The sequence below is a fragment of the Gossypium hirsutum genome, chromosome D12, assembly GCF_007990345.1.
Source record: "Gossypium hirsutum isolate 1008001.06 chromosome D12, Gossypium_hirsutum_v2.1, whole genome shotgun sequence".
In the NCBI taxonomy this organism is placed as follows: domain Eukaryota; kingdom Viridiplantae; phylum Streptophyta; class Magnoliopsida; order Malvales; family Malvaceae; genus Gossypium; species Gossypium hirsutum.
The window spans coordinates 36893058-36905219 of NC_053448.1; the positions used below are offsets into that span (position 1 = coordinate 36893058).

The following is a 12162-nucleotide window of genomic DNA, read 5'->3' on the forward strand; positions in this document are numbered from 1 at the left end:
ATGTATAAGCTATTACGTTGTGTTTGAACTTTGGCATGTAAACTTTAAGCCATGCGAAAATGGCACGAATGTTCGATTGAGTTGGATCAAGGGTAGGCATGAAATGGACCTAGTTACTTTCGTAACAGATGCTGGCAGCAGCAGTGTCATGAGATTGAAAAATCACTAAAAATAGTAGAAGTGGAATTAATTGATGAATAAATTATGTAATCGAAGCTCGATGAGTCTGTTTTCATGAGGAAGTAACGAAAAGATCATATGGGCAGTATATTAAGAGATAATCAGATTTTTGTGGGACAGGGCCAGAACGGTTTCTGGATTCCCTGCTCTGACTTTGGAAATTCATTATAAATTAACCAGAGATAATTATGGGTCGTACCATATATGTACAGATTCCTCTCTGAGTCTAGTTTTCATAAAAACAAACGGCATCAGTATTGAAGCCCCGTGCAGGGAGATATCCAAGTCGTAATGGGCAAAGGTCAGTGTAGTCGACCCCTGCAACATGGGAGACTTTGACTAATAAACTGTACTAATTGGCCTGACCAAAAATTCTAGAAAAAATACATAGATGGGCACATGAGTCTAGTTTCTGGGAAAAATTACGAAACTGATTTTTGAGTTACGAAACTCAAGATATGATTTTTAAAACGACTAGTACACAGATTGGGCAGTGTCTGGATAATAAATTTTATAAGGGGTTAAAGTCAGTTAACACCTCGTGTTCGACTCCGGTGTCGGTTTCGAGTTCGGGGTGTTACATTTGATTGGTATCAGAGCTATGGTTTAGTCGGTTCTAGGACACCATAGCGCGTATGAGTCTAGCTATACATGCCGAATGTTAATGTTTAAATGTGTGATGACTTCTGACGGTTGAAATGTTTTTGTTTTGATTAGTAAATGGACCCCGGTGAAGAAAGAACCCTAGCGGATGACGTTGAGAGCGTAGCGGCTGCTCCTGCACAAGGGACGCCGCCTGTTGAACCGCAGTCATCTGCGAATAATCAAGGTGAGGGGGCTAAACAAGCCTTCTTTACCATGATGAATGAGTGGGTCGCGCAATATGCCCGAACCAACCCGGCTGTCCAACAATTCCCAAATTTGAATAATCCACCCCAAGAGCCTGTAATGCCATCAGTCGCTGATCCTGTGAGGCTGAGTAAGCCACCTGTAGACTTGATTAGGAAGCGTGGGGCCGAGGAGTTCAAGGCCATAGTAACTGATGATGCCGAAAGGGCCGAGTTCTGGCTTGATAACACCATTCGGGTGTTCGATGAATTGTCATGCACACCCGACGAATGTCTAAAATGTGCTGTATCTTTGTTGCGAGACTCAGCCTACTATTGGTGGAGGACCTTGATTTCCATAGTCCCGAACGAGCGAGTAACTTGGGACTTCTTTCAAACGGAATTCTGAAAGAAATTTATTAGCCAACGGTTCATTGATCAGAAGCGTAAGGAGTTCTTGGAACTCAAGCAAGGCCGTATGACTGTATCTGAATACGAACATGAATTCGTAAGACTCAGTAGGTATGCCCGGGAGTGTGTAGCTGATGAGGTTGCTATGTGCAAAAGATTCGAGGAAGGATTGAATGAAGATTTAAAGCTACTAATGGGTATTTTGGAAATAAAAGAATTCGTAACACTAGTCGAACGAGCCTGCAAGGCGGAAGAACTTGGAAAGGAGAAGAGGAAGGCTGAATTTGAAGCTAGAGATTATCGTAAAAGATCGACGGGTAAAGCTCCGTTCTCAGCTGTAAAGAAGTTCAGGGAGGACATTAATAAGTCGAGGGTGACTGCGGGAATTTCCATTAGGGCAAGACCATCGATGGGCTCCCGAGCTACTTCGGTAGCTAGTGTGGGCAATAATTGTCACGAGAAACCTGAATGTCCCCAATGTGGAAGACGACACCTAGGTGAATGTTGGGGCAAGTCTACTAGCAGGGCCTGTTACGGATGCGGTTCGAAGGACCACTTCATTAGAGATTGCACGGAGCTGGATGAAAAGAATAAGATTCAAGGTGCAAGACCTAGTGGAGTGACATCTAGAGGTAGACCACCGAGAATTTTAGGAGGCAGGAGTGGTAGTCAGAGGGGGGCCTCTGATACGGCCGATCGAGCCGAGAACCGTACTCCTGCTAGAGCATATGCCATTCGTGCACGAGAGGAGGCATCCTCCCCCGACGTCATCACTGGTACCTTCACTCTCTTTGATACTAATGTGATTGCATTGATTGACCCTGGTTCTACTCATTCATATGTATGCGAAACCTTAGCAACCAGTAAGACTCTACCTGTTGAGTCTACTGAGCTCGTAATTCGAGTATCAAACCCTTTGGGTCAATGCGTACTTGTTGATAAAGTGTGTAAGAGATGCCCTCTAATAATCCGAGAATCCTGTTTTCCGGCCGATTTGATGCTTTTGCCGTTCGACGAGTTTGATGTTATTCTTGGTTTGGATTGGTTAACCGCGCATGATGCGGTTGTGAATTGCAAAAGCAAGACTATCGATTTGAGGTGCGCAAATAACGAAATAATCCGAGTTGAGTCTGCAGACTTAAGGGAGTTGCCAGCTGTAATATCAGCAATGTTGGCCCAGAAATATGTAAGGAAAGGGTGCGAAGCATACCTCGCGTATGTACTTGATGACAAGGAGTTAGAAAAGAAACCCGAATCGGTGCCGGTGGTTTGTGAATACCCGGATGTTTTTCCTGAAGAGTTACCGGGTTTGCCACCTGTTCGGGAGGTAGAGTTTGGTATTGAGCTTGTACCTGGAACTACGCCAATTTCGATCGCTCCGTATCGTATGGCACTAACCGAGTTAAAAGAGTTGAAAGCTCAGTTGCAGGAATTGACGGATAGAGGTTTCGCTCGACCGAGTTTCTCACCTTGGGGTGCACCAGTATTGTTCGTGAAAAAGAAGGACGGAACCATGAGGTTGTGCATTGACTATCGACAACTGAATAAAGTGACGATAAAGAATAAGTATCCATTACTGCGTATTGATGATCTGTTCGATCAATTAAAGGAGCATCGGTGTTTTCAAAGATAGATTTGAGATCGGGTTATTATCAGTTGCGGATTCGAGATTCGGACGTACCCAAAACTGCTTTCAGAGTGAGGTACGGTCACTACGAATTCTTAGTGATGCCGTTTGGGCTCACTAATGCCCCAAAGTGTTTATGGATTTGATGAATCGGATCTTCAGGCCGTATTTGGATCGGTTCGTAGTTGTGTTTATTGATGACATCTTGGTCTATTCAAGAGATGAGACCGAACATGCTGAGCATCTGAGGCTAGTGTTGCAAATTTTGCGGGATAAGCAGTTATATGCTAAGTTCAGTAAGTGTGAGTTCTGGTTAAGAGAGGTTAGCTTCTTGGGTCATGTGGTATCCGCATCGGGTATTCGAGTTGACCCGAGCAAAATTTCAGCCATACTTAACTGGAAGCCTCCGAGAAATGTTACCGAAGTCCGGAGCTTTCTAGGGCTCGCCGGTTATTACCGACGATTTGTCAAAGGTTTCTCGATGATAGCCACACCAATGACGAAGCTACTTCAAAAGGATGTTAAGTTCGAATGGACGGAGAAATGTCAGAAAAGCTTCGATCAACTGAAAACTCATTTGACTGAAGCTCCAATTTTGGTGCAACCCGAATCGGGTAAAGAGTTTGTCATTTATAGTGACGCATCCCTACTTGGGTTGGGTTGCGTATTGATGCAAGAAGGTCGAGTTGTGGCCTATGCGTCGAGACAATTGAAGCCACACGAGAGAAATTATCCGACCCATGATCTCGAACTAGCCGCCATTGTGTTTGCATTGAAAATATGGCGACATTATTTGTTTGGTGAGAAGTGCCATGTGTTTTCGGATCACAAAAGTCTCAAATATTTGATGACTCAACGAGACTTGAATCTGCGACAAAGACGTTGGCTTGAGTTGTTGAAAGATTACGAGCTTGTCATTGATTACCACCCGGGAAAGGCTAATGTGGTTGCGGACGCCTTAAGCCGGAAATCACTGTTTGCTTTGCGAGCGATGAATGTACACTTGTCTGTTCTACCTGACAATGTGTTAGTAGCTGAATTAAAAGCCAAACCATTATTGACTCATCAAATTCGTGAAGCTCAGAAAGTCGATGATGAATTGGTTGCAAAACGAGCTGAGTGTGTTCCGAACAAGGAATCGGAGTTTCAGATTGATGATGATGGTTGTTTGAGGTTTAGAAGTCGTTTGTGTGTTCCAAGGAATTCGGAACTCATTTCGAAGATTCTGAACGAAGCCCATTGTAGCCGAATGTCAATTCACCCGGGGAGCACGAAAATGTACAACGACTTGAAACGTCGGTTTTGGTGGCATGGTATGAAACGAGACATCTCCGACTTTGTTTCGAGATGTTTAATATGTTAACAAGTGAAAGCAGAACATCAAGTGCCTTCAGGGTTACTTCAGCCGATCATGATACCCGAGTGGAAATGGGACCGAGTCACAATGGACTTTGTGTCCGGACTGCCATTGTCCGCAAGTAAGGATGCGATTTGGGTTGTTGTTGATAGGCTGACTAAGTCGGCTCACTTTATCCCCGTGCGTACGGATCTTTCATTGGATAAACTAGCCGAATTGTATGTCTCTCAGATTGTGAGATTACATGGAGTACCTATTTCTATCGTGTCGGATAGAGATCCGAGATTCACCTCACGATTTTGGAAGAAATTGCAAGAAGCTTTGGGTACCAAGCTGCATTTTAGCACCGCTTTTCACCCCCAAACCGATGGTCAATCCGAGCGGATAATTCAGATACTTGAGGATATGTTGAGATGTTGCATCCTCGAGTTCAGTAGTTCATGGGAATGGTATTTACCTTTGATTGAATTCGCTTACAACAATAGTTTTCAATCAAGTATTAAGATGGCACCTTATGAGGCTTTGTACGGTCGTAAATGCCGTACGCCATTGTTTTGGACCGAGCTTGGTGAAAGTAAAATTTTCGGAGTTGATTTGATTAAAGATGCCGAACAAAAAGTAAAGGTAATCCGCGAAAGTCTGAAGGTAGCCACAGATCGTCAAAAATCGTATGCGGATTTAAAACGAAAGGACATTGAATATCAGGTGGGAGATAAAGTGTTTCTTAAAGTGTCACCTTGGAAGAAGGTACTCAGATTTGGCCGTAAAGGCAAGTTGAGCCCGAGATTCATTGGGCCGTACGAAATTTCCGAACGAGTGGGGCCGGTTGCATATAGATTGATTTTGCCCCCTGAACTTGAAAGGATGCACGATGTCTTCCATGTTTCAATGCTTCGACGTTATAGATCCGATCCGTCACATGTGATTAATCCCTCAGAAGTTGAAATTCAATCTGACTTGAGCTATGAAGAAGAACCGATTCGTATCCTAGCTCGTGAAGTGAAAGAGTTGCAAAATAAAAGGGTTCCGTTGGTTAAGGTGTTATGGCTCAAACACGGGATCGAGGAAGCAACCTGGGAACCCGAGAGCTCGATGAAAGAACGATATCCAAACCTATTTACCGGTAAGATTTTCGAGGACGAAAATTTCTTAAGTGAGGGAGAGTTGTGACAGCCCAAAATTGACCCTAGTCGGGAAGTGGTTTTGAGACCGCTAAACCGAGTCACCGAAAGGTTTGAATGTGATGTTTATTGTCTAGAATATGTAATCATGAATGTGTGAAAATTTCAAGCTTCGATTTAGTCGATTGCATGTGAATTTAGTCAATAGGACTTATATGAGAAAATTTTAAAATGTGATAGGTCAATGCATGAGGACCTATTAGTGCATGTGGAAGAAAAAGGGGACTTGCATGTCAAATTCCCCTTCCCTAATATGTAGTGGCCGGCCATGCTATGGGTGGAAACATGTCACCAACATGTTGTGTTAGTGATGTATGGTAAGGAAAATAAAATAATAAGCATGATAATTAAATAATGAAAGGAAGGGTGATGAAAAAAAAGAAAAAAAATAATAATGGTCTCATGCATACACCCCATTGCCGTGAGCTAAAGGAAGGAAAAAGAAAGGTTTTGTTCATCCTTTTTCAACCTCTTTTGACCAAAAATCCTAAGGAAGAGGATTAGGAGGAAGTTTGGCCATGCATGTAACTAGATTGAGGTATGTTTAATGTTATTCTTTGAGATTCATGTATATTTTAAGTTGTAAGTTCAAAATCTACCTAGCCATGGTTCAAACTTTGTTAAATGATGGAGATGACATTCGGCCATGAATGTTACGTTCTTGGTTGGTATTTTGATGTCTTTGGTGATGAGGTAAGGAGATGGTTGACTTTGGGTGTTTAATAAAAGGGTTTGGATGTGAGAGTGTGTGAGAAGTAGAAATGAGGAGTCTTAGCAACTCCATGAAGGTTCGGCCATGGTAGTTTGAGGATTAGAGATTTTATTTCTTGTTAAAAATTTGATGAATCCTAGTGTGTGAAGTGTTTGAACCAACTAAGGATTAATAGATGCATGGGTACAAAGTAGGAAGAATCGGCTACTATGGTTGACACTAATGCCGAATGTAAAGATGTTACAGTAAATAATGTATGTGATTTGAGTTGATAATGTGAAAAAGGATAATTAGATGTATTATAAATGATATAAAGATTTTAGAAATTATTTTGGTTAGGTGTGTGTATGATTAAGTATATTCGGCAATATACTTAAAGTGAGTACTTGATATTATATGGGAGTATGTATATTCGGCCACATGAGTAAATATATATATGATGTTAAATTTGATTATGTATAATGGGCATTAAGATGTGGAACTTAAGAAATGTAGTCATATGTGGAATTACATGATGTTATAGTTGACATTGTACACACATACATCCATTCGGCCATCAACATGAGTAATTAGTGAGGATGGTTGCCGAATATACAAACATACATAAGCATGTGTAATTGAATTATGAATGTTTAACAAGATGGTTAAACTAGTGAATTATTGATTAAGCTCAAGGAGCTAAAGGAGGAGAATCAAGCAAAGGCAAAGAAAAGATCACTGAGTAGCCGAGTTGGAACCGTCTTACCCAACACAAGGTAAGTCATTAAGCATGTAGTTGGTATTATTTCAAATGGTCATAATGTTTATGTATTGATGCTGAATGGAATGAATAAATATACATATATATATGCATGTACGTATGTGATGATGAAATTGTTGAATGAAAAGAAAAGAGGTAAGATGTACTGAGTTGTTGATCTCGGCACTAAACGTGCGGGTATAACCATTTATGACCATGAGATTGGCGCTAAGTGCGCGGGATTAAATTGTACAGCACTAAGTGTGCGATTTGACTATGTTGCACTAAGTGTGCGAAATGAATATGATGCACTAAGTGTGCGAATTGACCATGCGGCACTAAGTGTGCGAGTTTGACTATGTAGCACTAAGTGTGCGATTTGATTTCGTAGCACTAAGTGTGCGAGTTGATTATATAGCGCTGTGTGTGCGGACTCAATATACATTCGTGAATCATTATGGACACTATGTGTGCGACACTATTGAGTCGATCGCGGACAGCGGATCGGGTAAGTGTCTTGAGTACATGGCTAATAGGTGCTATGCTTATACTTGGTGTTGAGCTCGGTAAGTTTGAACCTATGTGACAAATATACTTGAAGTCACGTACATAAAATTTATCGTAGGATGGGTGAAAGGCCGTTTAGTCGTTTGATTGTAACGAAAATAAATTGATTTATGAAAATGCTTCAATGTCCTATTGATGAGTATATGGAATGTGAATGCATGAATTGATATGAAACTGAATCGATAGGTTGGAGGAACTATGGTATGGTTCGGTATGGATGGAGTAAATTGTCTCGTTCCATTTTGTTTCCTCTTGTGATAATGTTATTGATGGATGGTAGTGCATTGCTTATGACTTACTGAGTTATAAACTCACTCGGTGTTTCCTTGTCACCCATTATAGGTTGCTTGGACTCATCTATTTTTTCCGGGGTCAGGCCGTCATCGAAGTCATCACACCGGATAGCAAGTTTTGGTACTTTCTTCTTAGTTGGCTAGAAGAACATTTTGGCATGTATAAGCTATTACGTTGTGTTTGAACTTTGGCATGTAAACTTTAAGCCATGCGAAAATGGCACGAATGTTCGATTGAGTTGGATCAAGGGTAGGCATGAAATGGACCTAGTTACTTTCGTAACAGATGCTGGCAGCAGCAGTGTCATGAGATTGAAAAATCACTAAAAATAGTAGGAGTGGAATTAATTGATGAATAAATTATGTAATCGAAGCTCGATGAGTCTGTTTTCATGAGGAAGTAACGAAAAGATCATATGGGCAGTATATTAAGAGATAATCAGATTTTTGTGGGACAGGGCCAGAACGGTTTCTGGATTCCCTGCTCCGACTTTGGAAATTCATTATAAATTAACCAGAGATAATTATGGGTCGTACCATATATGTACAGATTCCTCTCTGAGTCTAGTTTTCATAGAGACAAACGGCATCAGTATTGAAGCCCCGTGCAGGGAGATATCCAAGTCGTAATGGGAAAAGGTCAGTGTAGTCGACCCCTACAACATGGGAGACTTTGACTAATAAACTGTACTAATTGGCCCGACCAAAAATTCTAGAAAAAAATACATAGATGGGCACATGAGTCTAGTTTTTGGGAAAAATTACGAAACTGATTTTTGATTTACGAAACTCAAGATATGATTTTTAAAACGACTAGTACACAGATTGGGCAGTGTCTGGAAAATAAATTTTATAAGGGGTTAAAGTCAGTTAACACCTCGTGTTCGACTCCGGTGTCGGTTTCGGGTTCGGGGTGTTACAGCTACCGTATCAAATTCTCCAAGTATTCATTTTTTTACAAGATATCCTTCATGAATTTGACGTAGTTCGGCATTTGTTCAAGTGCTTCAACTAACGGAATGTTGATATGAAGTTGCTTGAGTATGTCTAGGAACTTCTTGAATTAAATTTCTTATTTTTGCTTCTGAAGTCTTTGAGGGTAGGGTGGTGGAGGCTTCTTTACTGGAACTGGTTGATTTGTCTTTTATGGCAATTCTACATCTAATAAAGTTGTTTGTTGATCAGAATTAGTTGGTTCTAAATATACCTTGTCGGACTTTGCAGATTCTGGTTCCGGTGAAATTGAAATTTCAACATTCGGTTGAACTTCCTCTGAGTCTTGAGCATCGACTGGCTCCTTTTCAACTTTGATGGTGTTGGGCTCTAATGTCTTTCCGCTCCTCAATGTCAATGCTTTATAATGCTCTTTCCCAAGATTCCTCGAATTCTCTGTATCACTAGGTAAAGCACCTTGTGGTCGGTTTCTGAGTTCAGTTGCAAGCTGGCCCATTTGATTCTCTAAATTCCTTAGAGTGGCGTCATTTTTTGCCATGTATGCCTTCAATAGGTTCTCTAAGCTATTGGACAGTTAAGCTTGGGTTTTTTTCTGAACTTGTTGGGCGAAACCAGGTGGCTGGGTCGGTCTAGGTTGGGTGTAAGTGTTACCGGTTCCAGCCCTTTGGTTACTCCAGGAAAAATTCAGGTGGTTTTGCCATGGTGGGTTATAGAAATCAGATTACAGTCCTCACCTTCCTCGATTTTGGTTTCGGTTACTCATATAATACACGAATTCTGGGTTCAATAGACATTCTTCGAACAAATGTCCTTCCCCACAATAGACACAGGCTATATTTTCAAATCAATTTAATGGTTGTGCTGCAAAACTATTAAACCCATTAGTGGTAAAATTTTTAAGCATTGAGGATATTGAGGATACCTGATATGCGAGTGAAATAAGAGCGTCTACTTCATGTATTCCAGTGACTCATGTACCTGATGCTGCTCTATTAGTTGGCAATTGATAATTGTTGCTAGCAACCCTTTCAATGATTTCATAAGCCTCATTATAAGACTTAGAAAGGAGAGCGTAGTTAGCAGAAGCGTTCATTACCATCCTCATGTGTGCACTTAGACCATTATAAAACCTCTCAAGTTGGATGCCATGTGGGATTCCGTGATGAGGGAACTTCCGTAATAATTCTTTGTACCTTTCTCATGCCTCATACAAGGACTCATTATCCATTTGTTGGAAAGCAGTGATCTCTTCCTCAACTTAGCATTCTTGCTAGGCAAGAAATACTTCATGAGGAATCTTTCTGCTAACTCTTACAATGTGGTAATTGAATTTGGCGGCAATGAGTTCAACTAGGCTCGAGCTCTATCTCTTAGCGAATATGGGAATAGCTTCAATCGTAATGCATCTTCGGGTACTCCGGCTAACTTGAAAGAATCGCTGACCTCCATAAACAGTCATAAGTGAAGATGAGGATCATTGGAAAGTATTCCACTGAATTGGTCCACTGTCTGAAACATCTGGAACATGACTGGCTTCAGCTCAAACTGTTGTGCCTCGATTTCGGGTCTCCTAATACCCAGATTAAGATCATGAAATGCTGGCACGCATACTGTCTTAGAGCTCTATCCCTATCATCAGCAATAAGGATAGGATTTTGAGCAGGGTCTGCTCCGTTTCCTCGATTCAAATTTTTTAGGTTCATCTCTTTGGTCCTTCTCTGACTTGCTTGTCTTCTTCGCTGTCAAAAAGTTCGTTCAATCTCAGGATCTATAGGGAGTAAATCAATAATTTGGTTAAAATTGAACAGAAAAATTAATCACAGAAAAATTAATTAAGTTAAAATTGAACAGAAAAATAAACCAAAATGCAAAACTAACAAATTCAGAAATAATGACTTTTTAAAATAGTCCTCGGAAACGGCACCAAAAGCTTGAAACGACGGAAATGTACAAGTTTACACAATTGCAACAAGTAATAAAGTGACAAGTAAATGTCAAGTTATCATACCCACAGGAACTGTGAAAAAAATTATTTATGAATGCAATTTAAAACACTTTGGTGAAGAAAAATATTTTGATTTGAGGAGGTGATTGAAAACTAAGATTTTTAACTAAGTAAAATAAATAAAAAGAAAATAAAAGTTTCAATGCATGATTTCAAAAGATGATTTTAAACAATATGACATAATTGTGTTAGATTAATTACATTTCTTAACTTAGAATTATTAAACTCATGTTCATGTTGTTACGAATAAATTCACGGCAACTCGATAATTTGCTAACTTATGAACATACTTACCTACCAAAATCTATTTATCTCTTGACTATGTCTCTATGTCAATTCAGCTGATTAAACAAATTTTAGTAAGCAAATGTGTTAATGCACATACATACTTATGAAATCAAATAATCTCTTATACATATCTCTATGCTAATTCAAACAATTAATTCAATCTTATAAGCACATAAAAGATTGCGTGAGGTAACAATGTATTTCTACCTTAAAACAATTCAATCACAATAATCTTTCAAGTTATGCAAGGCTAATGTATCGTTAGATACCATTGCTAATTTAATCCTTAGCTACCTTAGATGATTAAACATGCACTGATTAAGTACTGTGTCAATTAATTACAATTTCAATCCATTTAAATAATTAATTCATTAGTTATCTTACAATTGTAATGCAAGAATAACTTAGTCATGGTTTTACTTAATCAAACATCTTACCGAGGCCTATAACAACACAAACACAATTTTAATAAATTGAGTAGACAAAATGCAATCAACCTAACACGAATTAAATTTAAGCCATATTAATGAAATTAAACATTTCAACATCATAGATATTCATAGACATGTTCATCAGAACAACAACAAAATTAAAAGGATAGGGAACAAGAATCAAATCTGGTGTTCTCTCCGTGGCTTGACTAGTTTGCTCCACTCCTTCTTCGCATGCTCTTGTCGAATTGAGGCTTCTAGGAACACTTGAATGCTACTCCAAATGGTGGATGAATGAGTCTTTTTCAAAAGGTGAAATCAACAAGGGAATGAAGAATAATGGAAGGGAAATGAAGAGAGAAAATGAGAGAGAAGTGAAGAGATGAGAAGAGTTGAGATCTGTTTGAAGTAAGCAGCCAATGGGGTATTTATAGGTTGAGATGGCTGCCAAAATTAGCAAAAATCAGCAGCCATAGAGTCCCCTTATGGCCAGCCACACATGTGGCAAATTTGAAGTTTTTAAACTTGCTATATTAAAGTAGGGGCAAATCTAGAAAGACAAAAATAGTGGAGGGGTTTGAATGCAATTT

General features: G+C 39.8%; 1 non-coding gene across 1 annotated transcript; it reads left to right on the forward strand.

Moving 5' to 3' along the window:
* The first annotated feature begins 10002 nt into the window (after positions 1–10002).
* On the forward strand, positions 10003–10107 carry LOC121224787 (small nucleolar RNA R71). The gene has a single exon (XR_005922532.1). It is a non-coding gene; the product is annotated as a small nucleolar RNA R71 (small nucleolar RNA).
* Positions 10108–12162: the final 2055 nt, after the last annotated feature.